This window comes from Rana temporaria, chromosome 5 (genome assembly GCF_905171775.1).
Source record: "Rana temporaria chromosome 5, aRanTem1.1, whole genome shotgun sequence".
Lineage (NCBI taxonomy): Eukaryota > Metazoa > Chordata > Amphibia > Anura > Ranidae > Rana > Rana temporaria.
In genome coordinates this window covers 324,498,718-324,523,763 of record NC_053493.1, presented here as the reverse complement: position 1 = coordinate 324,523,763, position 25,046 = coordinate 324,498,718, and the positions used below count along the sequence as shown (strand labels likewise).

Sequence of the window (25,046 nt, the reverse complement as noted above, 5' to 3'; positions counted from 1 at the left end):
AAATAGAAAAACTTACCTAAAAATATAACTAGTCATTGGAGAGCGGCAATAGTTTATAAGACGTCGTAGGACATTACAATTTCACGAAGGATGGCCACAACGGTCCTCAGACAGTCCAGCCTTCTGATTGTTCCAGGGTTATTTTTTTGTGTTGGGCAGCTGTTAAAAATAAATAAAAATGATATATTTTATAGATGGATACATCGAAAGAAGAAAATCATATTGGTTTAAATCTAATTTTTTTACAGAAGTGACTCAAGACATAAAATACATGAGAAAGTAGAAAAAAACAAAAAAACTAAAAGTATTCCCATCTGTGAAAAGCTCGGTTCTCTTCTAAGTTGGATATGGCATTATCCTCTCTGTGTAATACCGTTAGTCATTTCTCATGCTGAACAAATCTATGCCATGACCTTCAGCAGACTTACACTATGCTAAATATAATGAGTCACACTGGTTAACCTCATGATGGAATATTAAGAAGAAGACATCTGTTGATGCAGCACTTCTGTCTTCCCATCATTTATGTGGAGCCACATAGACTGCCTTCATCAAGAGGGTCACACGTACCCCAATGAAAAGACCCTGCTTGTGAAACATAATTGTGACCAATAGATAAGTCAACAAACCCGGTCAATAAAAAGATGTAAGCATTTGTACATTTCTGCTGATTAAGGCCTTGTTCACACCGGGCGTACTAAAGCGAACACCCATGGAGGGCCATGTTTACTGCATGGGGATGCACAGGTGTTCCCTGCATCTGCGTACAGGCAGTCCTAGTGATGTCAGTTGGAACACAGTGGCTGCACAGATACAGACATCCGTGTGGGTGCACGACTCTAAAACGTAGACAGTGTGCACTCAGAGCCATGTACCCACACCTACACGAGATTGGGAACAGCATCTTTGTGTGCCGTCCCTGCATCCCAACTGACATCAAAGGGACTGCAAAACACATGTACAGGTAAACACAGCGACCCAGGGATGTATGCTTTACCACACCCCGTGTGAAGGAGGCTTAGGACCACCATACATATTGTTGCTGCAGGACATATTCCTTAATACATTTCTGTTGTGTTATGCTTGATTTGCCACTAAAAGTACCGTATTTAATCGGCGTATACCGCGCACTTTTTTGCCCTGAAAATAAGGGCAAAATCGTGGGTGCACGATATACGCCGATACCCGCGCCGTGTTTGAATGCCTGCGCCGACATATACCGAGCACAGTACACTCGCGTACATTCGGCCAGGCTTGGCTTTGCTCGTAGTCACGCATAAACGTCACAGAGCGTGAGCACAAGCGAAGCCGAGCCTGGCCGAATGTACGCGAGTGTACTGTGCTCGGTATATGTCGGTGCAGGCATTCAAACTGAGCGCGGGTAGCAGTGCAGGAGGACACCACCAAAGCCGCAGACGGACGCCGGACCCGACGAGGAGGACACCACCGAAGCCGCAGACGGAAGCCGGACCCGACGAGGAGGACACCACCGAAGCCGCAGACGGACGCCGGACCCGACGAGGCCACCGATGGACGCCGCGCAAGACACCAAAACTGTAAGTACTAAAAAATTTTTTTTACAGGAATGCGGGTCCACATTAGGGGTGCGCGCTATACGCCGGAGCGCGCAATAGCCCGATAAATACGGTAAATCTCATTGGTCAAAATTATTAATTGTTCCAGTAGGGGGGGGGGGGAAATCCTCCTGTCATCACCCAACAGCTCAGCAGGGGAGATCACTAAACTAACCTGACCAGAGCTGACAGTTTTTTTCCTTCAACTCGTGGGGTTGAATGAAAAAACACTAATAGTGTGTAGCCAGCTTAACTCTCTTCTGTCTCCCTGTCAGCAGAGTTTGTCCTGTCACCTCTCCTGTTTTTTTTTCCTCTCCCTATGTTCCCTCAGCACAGACTGACTGACTGGGGTGTATATATATATATATATATATATATATATATATATATATATATATATATATATATATATATATATATATATATATATATATATATATATATATATATATATATACACATACATACATACACACACACACACCACACACACACACACACATTTAAAAAAAAAATTCAGCACCGATCTGATGCTGCATTTCTGTCCACCACTGCCTCTGCACTGAGAACTGAGCAAACACTGCTGATTGCTCAGTTCTCCCCTCAGCTCTGAGCAGAGAGCAGTGACTGTCAGTCACCAGCTCTCTGCTCTGCCTCTCCAGCGCTCACTGGAGAACTGGGCTGAGGAGGGGAGGGAGCGACTGGCTTAGTCTCAGCATGCCATTGTGTGTGTGTGTGTGTGTGTGTGTGTGTGTGTGTGTGTGTGTGTGTGTGTGCGCGCACATAGCAAATATTATATTTTACATAATATTTAGATTACTAAAAGTATATGACGACAAAAAGTCAAGAAGTCTTCCCCATTAAACTACAGGGCTGGTAATCATGCACCCTTGCGCAGGCTGTATTTTCTTTTGTTCAAGCACCATTAACTTTGCTCATTTCTTCTTAGCTGTGGAACTGGCTGTGTTCACCCTTTGTGAATCTATGAAGATCTCATAACAGTCTCACTATGTCACCGCTATCACAGCAGGGCCGCTCACAATAAATATAGAATTCATTAGGGTACTTCCTACATTCCCTAAAACTATATCACCTGTGAAGGCCAAGTAAATCTAAAACAAATATACTCATATTCACAAAAAGGGGATAGTAAAAGTAATGATAACTAATCCAACAAAATGTATCTTCATATGATCATTTTATGATTTCGGATTAACAAATATTCAATACTTCCGGAACACATTACAGCTGCTAAATTACCCGGACGCATATAAAGAAGAAATAAAACAGCGGGCCACGCCAAATAGAGACATCAGCCATACTGGAAGCTGAACTCTGCTCAGTGATGTGATAATTCCAATTTTATTATGCTCTGCCACAACGCACTTCACATTCGCTGAGGGAAATTAAACTATTTTCCCTCATTTCCATTCAGCAAAAAGACAAAAAATAAATAAAAAAGGCCAAGTGCCTTTATGCATTGGAAGGCTGCTTTCAATGCTGGCGATTGGAGAAAGATTGGAAAATACCCGGCCACATCCAAATACAGAATTTACCATAGCCATAGAATTTCAGACAAATCACAACTATTATTCCTCCTCCTAACACCTAATCTGACCAACCTGTGTAAGAAAAATGCATGTGCTTACCCATTTTCAGGACGCTTCAGTCCAGTTACGTGAACTCCCTTGCGTCAGCCAGCACCAGATGCAGGGGAGAGGAGTAAGCTCTCCAACAACTGGTAATGTCTGGGAGCATGACTTCACCCATAGACTTCAATGGCCCACCTGTTGTCGGCGCTCCTTCCTCTTCCCTGTAGCAGGAATGGCCGACACAGGGGAGCGGAATCCCAGGCTGGAGCAGCCTGTAATTGGGCAATTATAAATATCTTTCTTGCATAGGTGTTGGAGGGGGAGAAGACAGCTTTAAGTCTAGTTAGGCATTGCCTGTAATTCCATTTTAATAAAAGTGGTTGGATCATCTGACAACTAGAACCGTGTGCGAGTACAAAACATTACAGCACCTTAAGCATTCAAGGGGCTTTTATTCAGGGGTATCTTCTTTTTGTTTTAGAGATATTGCAGGTATGAAATATCCCAGGATGCACCAGGAAAGCAACAAGCGAACCAGAAAGACATGTGTATTTATTTTGGGAGTGTCTGGTGCAAACGTCACATCTGGTGTGCAGTGTGGAACACCAGCAAGGTGAGCAGGTCCAGGCTGGAGCAGAGCAACTAATGGTGTCCAACATGGGAAAGCTATAACCGGCGGTTAGAAGGGACCGGAGAGAATGGGGATCACAAAGCAGAGCTGGGGGAGTGGTTACTACTGACTGGGGCATCAGAAAAGCTGGGTGCACTACTGACTGGGGCATCAGCAGAGCTGGGGGTATTACTAAGAAGACCTGCTGAACAAGAGTACTAATAAGCTAGAGATCTGCTGAATTAGGGTCCCAATGAGCTGGGGGATCTGCTGAACGTAGGTCCTAATAAGCTGAGGACGGCTCATCGAAGGTCCTAATAAGCTGGGGATCAGCTCAACGAGGGTCCTAATAAGCTGGGGATCTGCTCAACGAGGGTCCTAATAAGCTGGGGATCTGCTCAACGAGGGTCCTAATATGCTGGGGATCTGCTCAACGAGGGTCCTAATAAGCTGGGGATCTCCTGAACGAGGGTCCTAATAAGCTGGGGATCTCCTGAACGAGGGTCCTAATAAGCTGGGGATCTCCTGAACGAGGGTCCTAATAAGCTGGGGATCTGCTGAACGAGGGTCCTAATAAGCTGGGGATCCGCTGAACAAGGCTAGTAATAGGCTGGGGATCCGCTGAACAAGGCTAGTAATATGCTGGGGATCTGCTGAACAAGGCTAGTAATAGACTGGGGATCTGCTGAACAAGGCTAGTAATAGGCTGGGGATCTGCTGAACAAGGCTAGTAATAGGCTGGGGATCTGCTGAACAAGGCTAGTAAAAGGCTGGGGATCTGCTGAACAAGGCTAGTAATAGGCTGGGGATCTGCTGAACAAGGCTAGTAATAGGCTGGGAATCTGCTGAACAAGGCTAGTAATAGGCTGGGGATCTGCTGAACAAGGCTAGTAATAGGCTGGGAATCTGCTGAACAAGGCTAGTAATAGGCTGGGGATCTGCTGAACAAGGCTAGTAATAGGCTGGGGATCTGCTGAACGAGAGTACCAATAAGCTGGGGATCTGCAGAACAGGGGTAATAATCAGCTGGAGTTCTGCCGAGTGGGGGTACTACTGAGCCGAGCGAGGTTCTACACAGCTTTTCACCCAGTGAAAAAATCCTGGCAGTGATCATAAAAACAAGGATTTTTTTGATTCATCACGAGAAACTTGTCTCTACAAAAAAAAAAAAAAAAAAAAGCAATATCTTTCTATCAGCACAAAACAGTGTTATGAAATGTGAAAGAAACTCAATGCAATACATGTAACTACCTATTACATCACCACTTCTGCTACACAAATAAATCAAAATTAGACGTTCTGCACCAAATGTATGGAAACATATAGGGGACCTGCATAGTTCTCTACGTGTATCACATAATGTTACATTTAACCAAGTAAATTCCACAAACCATATGTTTAAGCCTGAGAAACATCAGCAATTTCTGCTTAGCTTACATAAAAACAGATGTGCGCATACATTGTGTTTCCCATGGTCACAGTTTATTCCCTCTTCATTTCACAGGCAACTCTTCGGGTAAAAGACTTAAATCCAATATTCCCTGTGGGAAATTCCTCTTTTTTTAAAAAAAAAGCCACAAGAGCAGTCAGTGCCAAACAGATTGAAACTGCTCCAATGCAACGCCACAGCGACAGAAATCTGTTTCAGGACAATGTTTATATAATCTGATTGTTAACAGAAGTGAGTGAAAACAAAATGTGTAAAAAGCTAAACGTAGAAAAAAATTAATCCTGAACAAAAAATAGGAAACCCCCATAAAATGGTTCACATGGTGATACTGGCTGTCTGGTAGTAAAAGAGCAATTCCACTGCAGGACCGCTGTCTGTGCTATGGTATATGTACTTGTCCTTTCCATACTATTCAAGCTTGGTCTTCGTTGCACAGGATCAAAAACGCACAATATCTAACTATCGCACTGCAAAATAATGTAGCAGCTTTTACACTTTTCATAAAATGTCTTGCTCCCAGGCTGGTTTACAGTCAGCAGTCCTCCAATTTGAGATGAGCAGAAATAGGATGATTGGGGTTAGAACACACAAAGGCCCGGATTCTCATACGAGTTACGCCGGCGTATCTCCAGATACGCCGTCGTAACTCTGAGTCCGAGCCGTCGTATCTTTGCGCCTGATTCTTAGAATCAGTTACGCATAGATGTGTATTAGATCCGACGTCCCTTACGCCGTCGGATCTTAACTGCATATTTACGCTGGCCGCTAGGGGCGTGTACGCTGATTTACGCCTAGAAATATGTAAATCGGCTAGATACGCAAATTCACGAACGTACGCCTGGCTGACACAGTACAGATACGCCGTTTACGTTAGGCTTTTCCCGGCGTAAAGTTACCCCTGCTATATGAGGCGTACCAATGTCAAGTATGGACGTCGTTCCCGCGTCAAATTTTTAACATTTTACGTTGTTTGCGTAAGTTGTTTGCGAATAGGGCTGGGCGTCATTTACGTTCACATCGAAAGCATTGGCTTCTTGCGGGTTAAATTGGAGCATGCACACTGGGATACTTTCACAGACGGCGCATGCGCGGTTCGTAAAAAGCGTCATTTACGTGGGGTCACATAAAATTTACATAACACACGCCCACATCTATCACATTTGAATTAGGTGGGCTTACGCCAGCCTATTTACGATACGCCGCCGCAACTTTCGTTTGAGAATACGGAACTTGCCTGTAAAAAGTGGTGGAGGCGTAACGTAAATAGGATACGTTACGCCCGCACAAAGATACGCGATTCTACGTGAATCCGGGCCAAAGTGTATTACATGAAAAGAAAAATAAGTACCTAATCCTGTACATCAAGTGTCAGTACAAATTAACAGCGCTGATAGAATATACTAATTTTATATTACATAAAAACAACAACAATGTGATGGGTTCAATAAAAATGATTGGCAAAGCATATTACAGATTGTAATAATCACTGGTATCCATATAGAAGTGATCAATACTTGATGTTGTATCCCAACGACAGGTTGACTTGGCCTCATGTTTTGGATCATTGTCATGTTGAGATGTCCAAGTAAGTCCCATGCACAGCTTCCTGGCTGATGAATGCAAATGTTCCTCCAGTAATTTTTAAATAACATACTGCATTCATATTGCCAACAATTTTGACCAAAATTTCCTGTGCCTTTTGTAGCTCACGCATCCCCAAAACATCAGCGATCCACCTCCGTACCTTTCATCGTAGGCCTTGTTGACTCCTTAGCAAAAGGAGCGTTTATGGTTGTGGTCAAAAAGATAACTTTTGGTCTCATCACTCCAAATGACTTTGTGCCAGAAGGTTTGAGGATTGTCTCTGTGCTGTTTGGCGTATTGTAAGTGGGATACTTTGTGACATTTGCGTAGTAATGACTTTCTTCTGGCGACTCGACCATGCAGCCCATCTTTCTTCAAGTGCCTCCTTATTGTGCATCTCGAAAAATGCCACACCACCTTCAGAGAGTCCTGTATTTCACCTGAAGTTATTTGTGGCTTTTTCTTTGTATCCCGAACAATTTTCCTGGCAGTTGTGGCTGAAATTTTAGTTGGTCTACCTGACCGTGGTTTGGTTTCAACAGAACCCCTCATTTTCCACTTCTTGCTTAGAGTTTGAACACTACTGATTGGCATTCTCATATATATTTTACACACACACCTGTTCTATTGCTTGGTAACACAAATTAATAATCAGTCAATCACATGGCAGCAACTCTATGCATTTAGGCATCTAGACGTGATGAAGATGACTTGCTGAAGTACAAACCGAGCATCAGAATGGGGAAGAAAGGGGATTTAAGTGACTTTGAACGTGGCATGATTGTTGGTGCTCTGAGTATTTCAAAAACTGCTGATCTGATGGGATTTTCACACACATATCCATCTCTATGGTTTACAGAGAATGGTCTACAAAAGAGAAAATATCCAATAAGTGGCAGTTGTCGAAAATGCCTTGTTGACGTCAGAGGAGAATGGGCAGACTGGTTTGAAATGATAGAAAGGCAACAAAAAAAAAAACACTCAATACAACCAAGGTATGCAGAATACCATCTCTGAATGCACAACACATCAAACCTTGAAGCAGATGGGCTACAGAAGCAGAAGACAACACTGGGTGCCACACCTGTCAGCTAAGAGCAGGAAACTGAGGCTACAATTCGCACAGGCGCACCAAAATTGGACAATAGAAGATTGGAAAAACTTTGCCTGGTCTGATGAGTCTCAATTCCAGCTGAGACATTCAGATGGTAGGGTCAGAATTTGGCATAAACACACAAACCACCCTGCCTTGTATCAGAGGTTCAGGTTGTTGGTGATGTAATGGTGTGGGGGATATTTTCTTTCCACACTTTGGGTCCCTTAGTACCAATTGAGCATCATTTAAACACCACGGCCTACCTGAGTATTGTTGCCAACCATGTGCATGCCTTTATGACTAAAGTGTTCCCATCTTCTGATGGTGACGTCTAGCAGGATAATGCACCATGTCACAAACCTCAAATCATCTCACCCCCGGTTTCTTGAACATGACAATGAGTTCTCTGTACTCCAATGGTCTCCACACTCACCAGATCTCAATTAAATAGTGCACCTTTGGCATGTGGTGGAATGAAAGTCGCACCATGGATGTGCAGCCGACAAATCTGCAACAACTCCGTAATGCTATCATGTCAATGTGGACCAAAATCTGAGGAATGTTTCCAACACCTTGTTGATTCAAAGAATTAACCACTTTGTTATCCGGGCCATTGGTGGCTCTACAATGCCGGGAGGACGTCTATTGACGTCCTCGGCTCCTCCGGCCACTGGGGTGCCGATGCGTGTGCCTGGCGGCCGCGATGTCCGCCAGGTGCCCGCGATCGGCCGTTGCACAGCCAAGGACGTGGATCTGTGTGTGTAAACACACAGATCCACGTCCTCTCAGGGAGAGGAGACCGATGCTGTGTCCCTTGTACATAAGGACACAGATCAGTAACCTCCCCCAGTCAGTCCCCTGCCCCCACAGCAAGAATCACTCCCAGGGAACACATTTAACCCCTTTCTCGCCCCCTAGTGTTAACCCCTTCCCTACCAGTCACATTTATATAGTAATCAGTGCATATTTATAGCACTGTTGGCTGTATAAAATGTGAATGGTCCCAAAAATGTGTCAAAAGTGTCCGATGTGTCCGCCATAATGTCGCAGTCACAATAAAAAAATAAAAAAAACACAGATCGTCGCCATTACTAGTAAAAAAATAAAAATAAAAAGTCATAATTATGTCCCCTATTTTGTAGGCGCTATAACTTTTGCGCAAACCAATCACTATACACTTTTTGCGAATTTTTTTTTACCAAAAATATGTAGAAGAATACATATCGGCCTAAACTGGGGAAAAAAAATTGTTTTTAAAAATTTGAATATTTATTAAAGCAAAAAAAAATTTGTTTCGTTTTTTCAAAATTGTCACTCTTTTTTTGTTTATAGCGCAAAAAATAAAAACCGCAGAGATGATCAAATACCACTAAAAGAAAGCTCTATTTGTGAAAAAAAAAAACAAAAAAAAAAACACGTCAATTTTGTTTGGGAGTCACGTTGCACAACCGTGCAATTGTCAGTTAAAGCTACGCAATGCCAAAAGCTGAAATTTCACCTGGGCAGGAAGGGGGTATATGTGCCCAGTAAGCAAGTGGTTAAGGCAATTCTGAAGGGAAAAGTGGGTCCGACCCGGTACTAGCAAGGTGTACCTAATAAAGTGGCTGGTGAGTATATGTCCCTATCTCACATTCACACAAGCAACTACTAGGGTCAATTTAAACATGGGGCCAATTAACCTATTAGCATGTCTTTGGATTGTGGGAGGAAACCAGAGGGAGAACATGCAAACACCGATTACACACACACACACACACACACACACACACACACACCAGTTCCCTCTTTTCCTTTTTAGTTAGCATTGCAGACAAGTCAGCGGGTACACTAACATTTCTGTTACAGCAGAAGAAAGGAGACTATTGCTGTGTGAGGTAGAATAGGAAATTCTAGTGGGATCACCTTCTCGCTGAAGAAAAAGTAGCGGGTGATTCAGCTTATCAGTGTCAAGCCTTAAGTGAAATATCTGCTGATGCGCATGAAAGAACTGGGAGATGAGCTGTATCGGTCTGATGCACTTTATCGCTCATACGAGTCCTTCGCAGCTCTGATATCTTTCTGTTCTCAAAATTATTTCAGAATACATGTAAACGTCTCTTCCTTACCAGCGGGCTGTCTAGATCTCATAGGATTTTCTTAAGTGATGCTGCTGATCTTACTATACTATGATTCTACTAGGATAACTGGGTAGTGGATTGGGACACAAGACAGACATGTAAGGCCGGTTGTTGAGGAATGAAGCTAAACAAATGGTGGCTGTCAGGAAAATGACAGCCAACACTTAACTTATCAAGGAATAAAATGTTTTACTAGCTCCCTGAAATATCCTGCAGACTCCAAAAATGTGAGAAAAATCCTGCAGACTCCAAAAAAGAATGCAGATCATTTGTGGGCACCATATTGCATTTGGTTCCGCAGTACCATGCTGTTTGCTTCAGCGCACTTTTAAAAAGTAAAGCATGCATTACTTTTTCTGCATTCCAGTGTTATTTGGAAAAGATGGGCAACAAAGACTTGAACACACTGGGGTAGATTCAGGTAGCAATTGCGTCTGCGTAACCATAGTTACGCAGCGCAATTGCTTACTTGCGCCGGCGTTTCGAATGCTCCTGATTCAGGAACCTCGTTAGGCCGACTGCAGCCTAAGATATGACTAGCATAAGGCTCTTATGCCAGTCATATTGTAGGCTGCATTCTTACGATGGCCGCTAGGGGGCGTTCCCGTAGTGGTCAGCGTATAGTATGCAAATTGCATACCAACGCCGATTCACAACCCTACGCGAGCCCTGCGTACGCAGTTTACGTTGTTTGCGTACGTCGGTTTTTGCGTAAGGCTGCCCCTGCTATTAGCACGGGCAGCCAATGCTACGAATATCCGTCGTTCCCGCGTCGCGTTTTTGAAAAATTATGTCGTTTGCGTAAGTGAATCGTGAATGGCGCTGGACGCCATTCACGTTCACTTTGAAGCAAATGACGTCCTTGCGACGTCATTTACCGCAATGCAAGTCGGGAAAGTTTCCCGACGGAGCATGCGCACTATGTTCGGCGCGGGAACGCGCCTAATTTAAATTATCCACGCCCCCTATGGGATCATTTAAATTGCGCGCTCTTACGCCAGGCATTTTTCTGGAGCGCCCGCGCAATTTACGGAGCAACTGCTCCGTGAATCAAGCGTAGCGCAGGTAATTTACGGAGGCGCAGCGGCAAAACGGTGCGCTGCGCTTCCGTAAGAACTGCGCAAATGTACCTGAATCTACCCCAGTGAGTAATACTGACTTGCCCCGACAAGGAATGTACAAACAAGGAAAGTGAAGCTGAACCTACACAAAAAGATATACTGCCTGCAGTTTATTCCTCATTATATGGTCTCACAACTCAAGTGCAGTGTATTGGGGGCATTTCTATACTATGCCACGATTCTCAATAGGTGTAAAAACGCACCTCAGCACTGGAAGGCCGACTCAACAACCTGGAAGACACAGTACAGTTTCGATAAGATCGCACTTCACAGTGAATTCTGAATGATCGAAATGCCTCAAACTGATATCACTGATACAAAGCCAAAGCTTATTGACACAGGCCCACAGAAAAGCATTGGCTCATTTATGACCAACTAATAAGCCAATACCTTGCCCCCCCCCCCCCCCCCCCCAAAAAAAGACAAGGAAGCTGATTAGGTTTGAAATAGGGCAAGGCCACAGCTTTATTAAACTTTACAAAAAAAAAAAATGCAACAATGCCAGTCACAGTTATGCTGTGAGCACACATAAAACAAAAAAAACTTACATAATCCAAGAGGCCTGTCCTTACCATCAGTGTCAGACAGGCAATAAACGGACCACAGAAATTAACTTAAGAGCATAGCCCATGAAGCAACATCAAAAACGGCAATAAAACTGTCACAAAATATCACAATGGCAGGAGAGTGGGCAACTCGTGTGACAACTGAATGTCCTTAGAGCAGTTGGCTGTACCCCAGCATAGCCTTTACCTAGAGTTCAGGCACCACCCAGTCACCTCAGGTCTTTGTAGCCAATCTTAAGGAAGACACTTTACTTCCTTTTTAGGTTCACGCCCACAATGATGCCACGTTTCCAGCATTCAAGGCTTCCTTTTCCTAAAAGAGGTTCAAGGGGCCTTTATTGGGCATGTGATGGCCTCTCCCCCTTTTATTTTTTTTAAAGGGCACTGCCAGAAGGATTAGGAATAAGCAAAACACTGTTCAGTCATTTGTAATATCGTCCTTCAAACTCCTTCCACACCTCTCTTCTTAAAAAAATAGCACTGTACGCCTCTTTTTTCCTATTCTTTTACCTACACATATAGGGTGGGCAAAAAAAAAACCTAACAAGTTTACAGACTGCTCAGCTTGGCCTGAGGTCTTGTGGATCGAACATGAACAATTACGTACTCAAGTCTAACAGCAGCTTTAGTACCGATTATGGCTTATGGCATATCTAAGGTGCATGACAGCTGCCCATAGTACAGGCAGTTCATGAAACATTCAAAGTAGTATATAAAATGCGTGTCCATGTAAAGTAAGCTTAAATTATACTCCCACTCTTAGCTTTCTGCAAGAATGCAAGTCTGGAGATCTCTATAGTTCCAAATTACAACCTTTAAAAAATGCATCATGGGAAACTGTCATTTACAGGACAATGAGGTCAACAAGTTGGGAAATGGTTGCATTCCAACTGTTCTAAAGAAACCAACCTATCCATTTATTGGTAACCCTCATTCACTGAGTGATTTAGCAGACTCCATGGTATTTTAGGTTTACGGCACCAATGAAGAATCAGATTTACTGTGTAGCTCCAGGTTTCCTACGCTTTTCAAGTCTTGAAACTTTCTCATTTTATCCGTTTATTATTTCACCTCTGCGGTGTTGCTTCCATTTACTTTCATCCGTCTCTGCAGTTTGCAATGCACCATTTTCAGGCGAGGAGTCAGTCATCATCTGCCGCAAGCTGTAACCTGTATGACTGATTAATGTTCCTACGGGTCAGTGTATTGGTGCTGCTGGAAAGAAGGCGGCTGTTTTAGCTAGGTATGTTTTCTTCAGTGAAGTGGGCAATTGAAAAGGATCATGCCTTGGATTAAAAAAAAAAAAAAAATATATATATATATATATATATATATATATATATATATATATATATATATATATATATATATATATATATATATATATATATATATATATATATATATATATATATATATATATATATATATATATATATATATATATATATATATATATATATATATATATATATATATATATATATATATATATATATATATATATATATATATTTTTTTTTTTTTTTAAATCCAAGGCATGATCCTTTTCAATTGCCCACTTCACATTAGGGGTGCGCGCTATACGCCGGAGCGCGCAATACCCCGATAAATACGGTAAATCTCAATGGTTCAAAATTATTAATTGTTCCAGTAGGGGGGGGGCAATCCTCCTGTCATCACCCAACAGCTCAGTAGGGGAGATCACTAAACTAACCTGACCAGAGCTGACAGTTTTTTTCCTTCAACTCGTGGGGTTGAATGAAAAAACACTAATAGTGTGTAGCCAGCTTAACTCTCTTCTGTCTCCCTGTCAGCAGAGTTTGTCCTGTCACCTCTCCTGTTTTTTTTTCCTCTCCCTATGTTCCCTCAGCACAGACTGACTGACTGGGGGGTGGATAGATTTTTTTATATATATATATATATATATATATATATATATATATATATATATATATCTGAAAAACATCTCTGCTAAAGAAATAAGCAATGATAGTCAAAGAAAGAATGGGCCATCATGACTGGCATATTAGTTCTGGATGGATAACAGCAGTTAAAACATTAGCCCTCATATCTCTTGGGAACTCCAGTGTCAAATTCCAGTGCTGCCCATCTGCATTTATCTCCAGGAGGCAATCTTCTTGTTGCCATTTGGTTCTGTAGTTTACAATATAGTGGGAGCATTATCATTTTCTTGTTTATTTTGTTATGGTCTTTAAAACCCAACCGTAGGATAAGCAAATATTGTCTAAATACAAAAACCATGTGAATTCTTACATGAATCTTGGTGTGCTCTGTGTAGTCCTTCCACATCTGTGCAGTAATCCAGTGTGAAGCCTTGTCTCTGCACAGGAGCTTCCTGTAATATAGACCAGTCACTGCTGCTCTCTCCTTAAGCAGGTCAACTGGTCTTGTCCCCGCCCCCTCCTGTAGTTTTCTACAGGCAGCCTGTAATGGGTGGAGCATGCTGGGTCCCTCCAGAGACAATGTTCCACCCCTCCGATCCCATTTTAATGTTGTTACTCAACTTTAAGGCCAAACCACACCTACGTCCTATCCAAAACCTGACTCGATGGACAATAAGGGGACACATAGAAGAGCCTTTTAAACTACACACAGCAATGGAACTTTGAAAGAAGCATAATACAAAAGTCATAAAATATCAATTTATTGTACAAGGATTGTACACATGACTGTATAAAGTGCACGTAAATCATTTTTGGTATATCAAGCCAATGGGTTACACACAATATATGCTGTACATCAAGTTGATATATTTTCAAGCACATGCTTTATATAACCAAGATGATTGCAATATGAGAGAGGAATGCATCTTGTAACTCAACGAGTTTTGTGAATACTTTCAATTCTTCAGAAGTAGATCCCTCCTACAACAGAACCCTATAAAACCCAGCTTGTTACTTGATAAAAACTTTGCATCTCCAAATAGTGACCGCTGCTCAGTGTCTGACATACTAATACATACTAATACGTGGAAGGGGACCAAGATGGCAAATAGGAAAGTAAAGTGGCACAAGAGAGATCATGGCTGTGGTAAAACTATACCAACAACCAACCTAGTATTTACAGGGGTGAGTGATGATTCTTTAACCAAACAGATCATGACCACAAATGGTGCCTTCTAAGCTTTTAGGTCTCATGCATACTGGACGTTATAAAAATGCCAGTAGTGTTAGCGGTAGAATGAGTTTTTCCGTTTAAAAAAATAAAATAAAAAATTATACTTCCACAAAAGCTTATGGCTCAAAAATGCTGATAAACACAGAATAGGCGCGTGTTTTGGAGTTAGAGATTTTTTACAGCTGAAAAACTCCTCAAAACCCACTAGATTTTGCACTCCCAAGTTTTGGTAAATCAACCCCTTTGGATTAAAGCTTCCTGTGGTGTATGATAACATGGGCTGGCATGGTGGCAGCAGCACTCTAACCCCTAGGTGATTGATTTTAATGGGGGTTAATTTGATCCCAAGATCAGTTAGGGTCCCATGACAGAAGATTCTGGTGGATCATTAGGAATAGGTCAATTAAGGTCACATGAATTTTCCAGAACCCCAAGGGGTCCCGGAAAAAAAGGGACTGCCCGACAGGGTCTTTGCCAGTTGCCAGAGTGTGACCATCGTGAGGAGCTCCCCTCCGCTCATCGTGACTGGTTTATATGGTGGGTCCCTTTGGTTACTATATCAAAGGGGACATACAAGAAGGTAAGAAATTCTAAATGCTTGGTCAGCTGTGGTTGGGCTAATTTGTTTAACATATTTTGAGTATTTGGTTAAATAAAGTTATGGATATTAATAAAAGTTAATCTTTTAAGTAAATATTAAAACCAACAAACCAGGCCATGGCCTGTTTGAATCCAATTGGTGTTTTATTCTTTGCATGTTTACTTGATTGAACATACCTATTTCATGACCATAATAGAGTGGCACACTCCAGTCCTTAAATCAGCTGCTGCCCATCTTGGCCAGTGATAGGACAAAAAGGAAACTCTGATTTCCCAGTAGTTACAAATCAGGACCAGCAGAGATAACTCTGAAAATAAAGTACAGCAACATGCATCTATGGATATACAGTACTCTCAGTCATGGTGGAGGTATGTCTGTGTTCATGTCTTGGTACTTTGCGGAGGCCGGGTCCGCGCTGTCGCTGCATGCGGAGCACAGCAGGGGTCTGATGCATGCTGGTTCACTGGTTCAGGTCCAATTTCAGCCCAAATTTTGGGCTGAAATCAAACCTGAAACGCACCAAAAAAGGCACTCGTTTTTCCGGCACACCGCACCGGACCTACTGCGGAGATAGGTGAACCGGCTCCATAGAGAGCCAGTCACATTCTCCTGCTATGCAAATTGAATGCGGGGAAACCCACATTCAATTTGCATAGGTGTGAACCCGGCCTTAAGGTTTATGGATGGCCATGAGCAGGAGCCAAAGTAATGACCAACATTTACTGCTGAAGTATTAAAGACACATTGGGGGAGATTTACTAAAACTGGAACACTCAGAATCTGGTGCAACTGTGCATGGTAGCCAATTAGCTTGTAACTTCAGCTTGTTTAATTAACCTTTGAGAAAACAAAAATCTGGAAGCCGATTTGTTTCTATGCACAGCTGCACCAGATGTTGGTCTCTCCGGTTTTAGTAAATCTCCACTAAGTTTTGCATCAGATCCCTGGCCTTTTCAGTCCATAGTGACTAGAATTATTATTACTTTTTAATCAAATTTATTAAATGGGGGTTGAGTGGTGGGGTTGGTGGATTTAGCTTCGGTCTATAGGTCCGCTTTGAAAAATAAAGGACTGGCATACTTGTTCTTGGTCAGCGACTCAAGACGTATTGAAGCCACTTGCTCAGCATGACAGCCAAGGGAATTACTTTTTCGTATGTAGAGAAGTCAGAAATGGCAGTTCATATGTCTCTGCACATTTCCTTCAGGGCATCATATACAGCACAACCCAGTCTGGAGCTACTGAAACTATTGTAACTATAAGCAGCTGATCCAGATTTACATAGTCTGTTTACAACTGCACTAAAACCTTAGAATGCTGAACAAGACATTTAATAGAGGAAACTTAGGACAAACGCTATCCCGCGGGTCACTGGGTCACCAGTTAACACATAGTAAGCTCTAAGATGGGTCCTGGATTGCAATGAAGGACATGAATTGCGACTGCCCAATTCATTATTATAAACACTGAAAGTCTCACGTAGATTCATTTGGAAAACTGCTAACATGGCTTCAAGTTACTTTCCCGTGACTTGTACATCTGGCTTTAATTTAATCCATTATATAAACATACTGTAAGCTTCATCTATAAAAGACATCTTATTGTCAGCAGGAAAACAAATAAATAGATTAAGCAATAAAAATTTAAATGCATTAGCTAGATATGTTTAAATTGAAAACAATGCATTTAGTGTTTACAATGGATTTGTATACAGCAGGAAAAACAGGGGGCCATGGCTGTGGGAAAGTGCAAAGCTGCAGCACAGAGTAAACTGGTGGCAATGCTATGCACTCTTAAGCCAGCCATACACAGCTAGTTTTTCATTCAGCCAGCCCGATTCCTCCAGTGAATGGCAGAATGCCCCCTCCCCCCACCGACACTAGCCGCTGTCACAATACACTGACCAGTGGCTGCAGTGATCGAGCAGACATTTTCCAACATGTCCCTTCAACAAAAGTCGATTACATAATCAACTTCTGTCGAGCAGGGTAGCTCACACACACCAGTCAAAATTTGGTGGCTCAAGCAGGGACAGACATTGTCCAGTCATCTTTAGATGTTGATTTATAAAGAAATGCCATTTGCCCAGTTTTTACTATATACCATGTACATATACATATATAGGATTTATTTTCTGTGAATGGGGCTAAAAAATGAATGTCAATTGGCTTGATCTTCAGCGGTTTGAATGTACGCTGCAAGTCATTTATTTTAACCAGTTCCATATCAGGTCATAATACAACACCGGCAGGAACACTCCCATCCCGGGTGGATGTCATATGACGCTCTCCCGTTCTCACACAACCCATCCCAGATCAGTGTAAAGAGCCAATAAAAATGGCTCTTTACCACGTGACCGGCTGTGTCCAATCACAGCCGGTCACATGCACTGTCCTTGTGTATGGCGCTTGTGTGCGCCCCTAGTCTAGTTCCATTTGGTTTTTGCCCCATTCACACAGAACTAATTTACATGCACTTTCAATGGGAGACTAGCTATGCAAATTCTTTAACCACTTCAAGACAGCAATGCGTATATACACACACACACACACACACACACACACACGTTGCGGCTTTGAAGTAGTTTACTGGGGTTATTGCTGAAGCCATCGGCCATAACCAAGGTATTTTTTTTTTTCAGCTGGCTTTCTGACTGCCGCTCACCTGTGTGTCTCAGGCTTACTCGGTCACAGAGGTGATGAAAGACCAGCTCGTCTTGGATAGCCTCTATGGCCTTGGAGGACCAAAGCGATGTCATGATGTTACTTCTGGTCCAGGGTGGAAGTAAAAACTATATATTTTTTAAAGCAAAGGATTTTTTTTTTGATCTTTTGTGTTAAAAAAAGAAATAAAAAAAAAATAGAAGTGCAAGTGAATGCAGAAGTATGTCATGCACGCATGTGTAAAAGGTGTTCACACCACACATGCGAGGTGTCGCCACAAACGTTCGGAAAAGAGCAATAATTCTAGTGCTAACTCTAAACAGGTAACCTGTAAAAAAAATAAAATAAATTACAGCGTTGCTTATGGAGATTACAAGTACCGTAGTTTGTCGCAATTTTAAAGAGTGACATTTTGGGCATCTCTTTACCCATTGCAACATCTTTTATACTTTCCCAAAAAAATTGGGTTTGAAAAACTGCTGTGCAAAGAGAGTGTGACATAAAAAATTGCTAAAATTGCCTCTTCCTAGGGTGTCTGCTACAAAAATCGTATAATGTTTGGGGGTGACAAGACATTTTCTAGCAAACAAAAAGTGTCAGAAAAGGCCTAGTCTTCAAGTGGTTAATAGTCAACCCCTAAAAAAGGCAAACACGATCTTTATTTATTGTTTTTAATTTTTTTATTTTAGAGCTACAAAAAGTTAAGACAATGTTCCAGGTATCCTACTTACAATTTACCCACAAAATTATACAAAATGCTCCTGGATGTCATATGAAATGGAAGCAGGGACCGTCTTTACTTATACTATTTCTGCTGTAGTACAATAAAACTCCCGGATAGGCAACGGAAAGTTACCCAACATTATACGCAGTCACTGCGCTCTACGCACTCATTTGTCGTTTTATGTCAAGGTCAGAATTTTAGCCACTGCAGCTGGCAACCAGGTGTGCCCGAGCACTGACTGTACTTAGACCTTTGCCAATAGGGAAATCCACTTCAGCCTTCATTAAATGCATGCACGATATAAAAAAATACCAGACAAAACAGATATACCCCGGCTTGTGACCTAGGATAACCTCGGCTACGTTATTCTAATAAAAATTACTACGATCTGTATGGAATACGCCTCAAACAGCGCTCATCACATGGAGTAAGTCAGTGTAATCTTCCGGGCATTTCAGCTGAATAAGCAGCTTAGGAATTGAAGCAGAGAGCCACGACAGTGGGATAATAGTGAATGTGAACCAATTACAGCCACAAAGAAGGCGTCTAATGTCTCTTCTAGTTCTATGACAGCCAGGAACACCATGACCATGCACATTCCTTCCAAGCAGCAGCACCAAGTACCTTTCTGATTATTTAAATTTTGTTTTATTTATGATGCAATATTTCAACTACTAGTATAACCACATGATCAGAAAGCAAAATAAATGTACCCAATTAATAGTTATATACACGTGGGTTCTATCATCTTCCAAATATGTATGGGGTGTGAATTATGGCACTATGCACAACTCTAGACAGTTGGCTTTTAGCCCAAAAGTACAGCACAGTCTAACTGCAGGTCAAACGTGTGCAGTACAGAATATATAGTAGAACAAAGTGTAGTGGTAGTATGGAGTACCCAACGTACCCCGTAGGAGTAGAAGTGTGTGCAGCTCAGAAGACAGCAGAGACTGGAATGGTGTTCAGTATACCATGTTCAACGCAGTGTAAAGAGTGGTGTGGTGTACAGCACATACAGATGTGCGTTAGGCCCCGTACACACCAGCGGATATGTCCGATGAAACCAGTCCGCGAACCGCTTTCATCGGACATGTCCGCTGCCGGATTTTGGTCTGATGGCTGTACACACCATCAGACCAAAATCCCCGCGGAAAACAAACATGGTGACGTGTCGCGACGTGGCCGCGACGATGACGTGCGTGACCCTGGAAGGTCAATGCTTCCACGCATGCGTCTAATCACTTCGACGCATGCGAGGGATGGCGGCCGATCGGACGTGTCCGGTGAGTCTGTACAGACGACCGAACACGTCCGATGGACAGGCTTCCAGCGGACATGTTTCTTAGCATGCTAAGAAACATTTGTCCGCTGGAAAAAGTCCGCTCGGCCGGGAATCCGGTCCAGTCGGCTGTACACAAGACCAAACATGTCTGCTGAAACTGGTCAGCGGACCAGTTTCAGCAGAAATGTTCGGTCGTGTGTACGAGGCCTTAGAGCTGCACGATTCTGGTTAACATTCTAAGCAAAAAAAAAAATTTGATTCTCATAACGATCACGATTCTCGGGGCAAAACATAATCTTTCACAATATACTTAAAACAAAAAATGGAGTTAAGTTTTTTTTTTTTATTCATTGAAGTGTATTTTCTACCCCCAAAAAATTGCATCTGAAAGACCACTGCGCAAATAAAATGTGACATAAAAAATTGCAACAACTGCCATTTTATTCTCTAGGGTCTCTGTTTGTATATATATATATATATATATATATATATATATATATATATATATATATATACACACACACACACACACACACACACACACACACACACACACACACACACACACACACACACACATATATATATATATATATATATATATATATATATATATATATATATATATATATATATATATATATATATATATATACACACACACATACATACATACATATACATACATATACATACATATACATACACACACAGTAAATCCTTGGTTTGCAATTATAATTCATTCCAGAAACATGCTTGTAATCCAAAGCACTTGTATATCAAAGCATTTTTTTTTACAGGGTATAAAAGAGAAGAGAGGCACCTCCAAGTGTAGCAATAAGTTGCTAAATGTTGTAACTTCATTAAATGTAACCATATTGCTACACTTAGAGGCTCCTCTCTTCTTTTTCAGTTGTAACATGACGCTACTCTTATATCAAGAAATCGCTTGTATATCAAGGCAACATTTATTAAAACATTTTGCTAGTCTTGCAAAACGCTTTCAAACCAAGTTACTCTCAAACCAAGGTTTTACTGAAATATATATATATATATATATATATATATATATATATATATATATATATATATATATATATATATATATATCACACACACACACACAGGGTTTGACAAATTTGCTTGGAATCTAGGGGCCAGCTAAAAAAGTTAGGAGCCGACGAGCTTGTGCGCAGAAGCGAACACATACGTGAGTAGCGCCCGCATATGTAAACGGTGTTCAAACCACACATGTGAGGTATCGCCGCGATTGGTAGAGCGAGAGCAATAATTCTAGCCCTAGAACTCCTCTAACTCAAAACATGCAACCTGTAGATTTTTTAAACGTCAACTATGAAGATTTTAAAGGGTAAAAGTTTGTCAGCATTCCACGAGCGGATGCAATTTTGAAGCGTGACATGTTGGGTATGAATTTACTCGGCGTAATATTATCTTTCATAATATAAAAAAAAAATAAAAAATGGGGATAACTTTACGGTTGTCTTATTTTTTAATTAAAAAAAGTGAAATTTTTGTAAGACCGCAAACACGGCGTGACAAAAAGTATTGCAACAATCGCCATTTTATTCTATAGGGTGTTAGGATAAAAAATATATATAATGTTTGGGGGTTCTAATTAGAGGGAATAAGATGGCAGTGAAAATAGTGAAAAATGACATTAGAATTGCTGTTTAACTTGTAATTCTTAACTTGTAATACCAACGGCCACCACCAGATGGCGCCAGCTTACACATCTGGTGGTAATAACTTGTAATACCAACGGCTCACCACCAGATGGCGCCAGCTCACAAACAAAACATTTTTTTGCCCCCCTTCCAAGCCAAGTCGCCAGGACCCTATTTCCAGTTGCCATGGCGACCGGGATTTGTCGAGCCCTGTGTGTATATATATATATATATATATATATATATATATATATATTTAGGTTCTAAGTAATTTTCTAGCAGCAAATACTGATTTTAACTTGTAGGCAACAAGTGTCAGAAAAAAGATTTAGTCTTTCAGTGGTTAAACTGACCTCATTTACAGACCTGAGCTCATCCCTTTGGGCGGGGTTCACACTGATACTACACAGTCATATGACTCTCATCCTACTTTGCTCTGCGACATCAGTCCTACATTGATCCTACATCCATCTGACTTGAATGAACAGGATACTACTTTGATCCAACTTTGTGATAGTCTGACTTGTCCTTTGACCAATCAAAACAATCCCCGTGGGAGATAAATTCCTTTCACTGCTGCTGTAATCACCATGTCGGATGTCAAAAGTCGGATGGTAAGGACAAGGATCCTACTTTGATTCAACTTCAATGATCTTCAATGGGCTGAAGTAGGATCAAAGGCGGACCACAGTAGTGCAGGGAGCATTTTCAAAGTCGGACCAATTTGTGTCGGACCAGTTAAGACGGCTCTCATAGGAAAACATTGATTTTAAGACGTCATGCGACATGAGCACCCAACGTTGGAGCGATTGTCGGACAAGTGTGAACCCAGCCTAGATCTAAAAGAATGAAAAGATACTTTGTTTATACTTATCTCCCAGCGCTGACAATGTTGATAAACTTTTGGCTGCTTGTTTTTTTTAGGACAGCTGAGTGAGCAGAGACGTCTCTGCACTTGCATTAATGAATCATATAAATGCTGCACAGAGATCGTGAAGGGGGGGGGGGGGGGGTTGGATCAAGATTGTGATTTTTTTTAATGATTAATCGCGCAGCTCTACTGTCTGTAGCGTGGGACAGTAGTATTAAAAATACAATAATCAGTACAGAACAGTGTGTACAGTAGAGTGATGTGAAATACATAGTGGTGTGCAGTAAAGAATGTAGCTAAAATCCCTATGGCAAATCCCTATGGCATAATGGGAATAGTAGAGCAGCCAAGCAAACTCAAAAAGGAAAAAACACCTACAGGTCCCCAGGCATAGCTGCAGTTTATGAACAGAAGTGAGGACATTATATTTACAAGGTCATTTTCTCAGAGAAAAATAAATAAATAATAATATAAAAAAAAATTATATATACAGTATTTATATATATAAATACATAAAAGGCATGTGTAACAGGTGTATAGGGAAAGGAAGTATGAATGAAAACTAGTAAGTAGCCCAGAGTTTGGCTTTAAGGCAAGCTCCGCTGCATTTTTTAGTTTGTTATTTTTCCATCCTATGCTCAGTTTGAAATGCACAAGTATAATACAGGTTTACGTTAAGAAAATTACAGGTGGTAAGTGACAGGGTATTAGTGAACTATATAATTTACTTCACTGTCAATCATCTGCTCTCCTTTAGTGCTCACTCTTCAAGGCAATAAATCCCCAATGTCTGCATTTGCTGTTAAAATAACCATCCTTGTAATGAGATACAGAAGATTTGTACATATTTGCCAACAACTTATTAGCTAAACTGATACCCACGTGTGTTAGACTCAGCCTTAGATTACAAATAATTACACAGTCAAAACAAATTGCGCTTTTCCTGACTGGCATAGAGCTACTAATCATTTGGGGATTTTTTTTTTTCTTTTGGATACAAGTAAAAAAAAAAAAAAAAAAAAAACGCTTTGTTGTGTCGTCGTCCCCTTTGAGGCATCCTAACTCACGTGTCCCCTATTGTCCATTGCCGGAAAATCCAAAATGTTACAGTGGTGACTGGAAGAAGATAACATTCAATAGGGACACTTGTTCTAGTGACAACTATCAAGGATGGGATTTCCTCCTACTTCCTGGATATTTTTACATATTTCCTATAGGATAGGAGGACAGAGGATCTCCCCCATGGGCGATACAAACGTCTAAAATCTTTCTCAGCTCTATATTCGAAACTGAAAAAAATAAATAAAAAAGTTCTTTAAGCAAGCCTGCATAGAATTTATAGTGAATGCCTGTAGTTTTGTTTATTTGTGATTCCCATCATGGAAAATCCCTATTGGGAAAGTTGATGTCTTGCATTATGAATGAACATTGCAAAACCATCATGTATACAATGGGCATATAATCACTTGTAGCAATGGCAGTCAAAGATGTTCCTACATACACAGAAAAGTGAAAGGGCCCTTGGAGAGGCTCCGTCTGTAAGCACTGCGGGATGGTACCGCTTTCACTTTGGGGAGGCTTCAGCCTTGGGGGCCCCCTTGGTAGAAGCATCCATCTGTCTGCCCCGTAAAGTTTACCTAAAAGCAATGACTTGCGGCCCCTTTTCAGCTCTGGTACACGGCTACTGCAGGAGGGACCTTGATCGCCTTCTGACGTCAGCCGGGGAGATCCCGTGGCCATTTGGCTCCTCCCGCAGAAGCCCTGTCTCAGAGCTGTAAAGCGGCTGCGAGTCACATGACCGGCCTAAAGACAGCTCTAAATAGCCATTCAGAATGCTTGTTTTTAGAAATGATATACACAGTGTGGTATGACAACCTCTAATAGTAATAGAGAGGCTGGCAGTGACAATTTTTTTATTTTTTATTTTCTTAATAGAGGCGGGGGGGGGGGGGGGGGGGGGAAGAGAGAGAGAGAGAGAGAGAGAGAGAGAGAGAGAGAGAGAGAGAGAGAGAGAGAGAGAGAGAGAGAGAGAGAGAGAGAGAGAGAGAGAGAGAGAGAGAGAGAGAGAGAGAGAGAGAGACGCACTTTGACCACAGTGATCAGGGCCGAACCGCCCTGGTTATCGTGGTCAGTTTAGAGAGGGACATACAGGAAGTGGCAGCTTCAGGGAGGGTTTTTTTACAGTTTAGAGGGGGGGGGCAGATTACACAGCACAAAAACTGTGCCGTTTAATCTGCTTTAAAAAGACCGGGATCTGTAATTTTTTCTTCTGGGTTAACGAACACTAAGTGTTGTATTTTGTCACTTCCCGTCCTGCTCCTGGAAAAAAAATCAAATCGAGCGGAGCAGGACCATTTATAGGTAAC

At 41.7% G+C, this 25,046-nt stretch overlaps 1 protein-coding gene across 2 annotated transcripts in view; it reads right to left on the bottom strand.

The window, feature by feature from the left end:
• The window catches only part of FAM110B (family with sequence similarity 110 member B), a 212,444-nt gene that overhangs the window by 133,338 nt on the left and 54,060 nt on the right, over nt 1-25,046 (bottom strand). For both annotated transcript variants that reach the window (XR_005749504.1, XM_040354238.1), the window contains exon 3: nt 17-159. The gene's annotated coding sequence lies outside the window, so the exon portion shown is untranslated. The remainder of the gene's footprint in view (nt 1-16; nt 160-25,046) is intronic.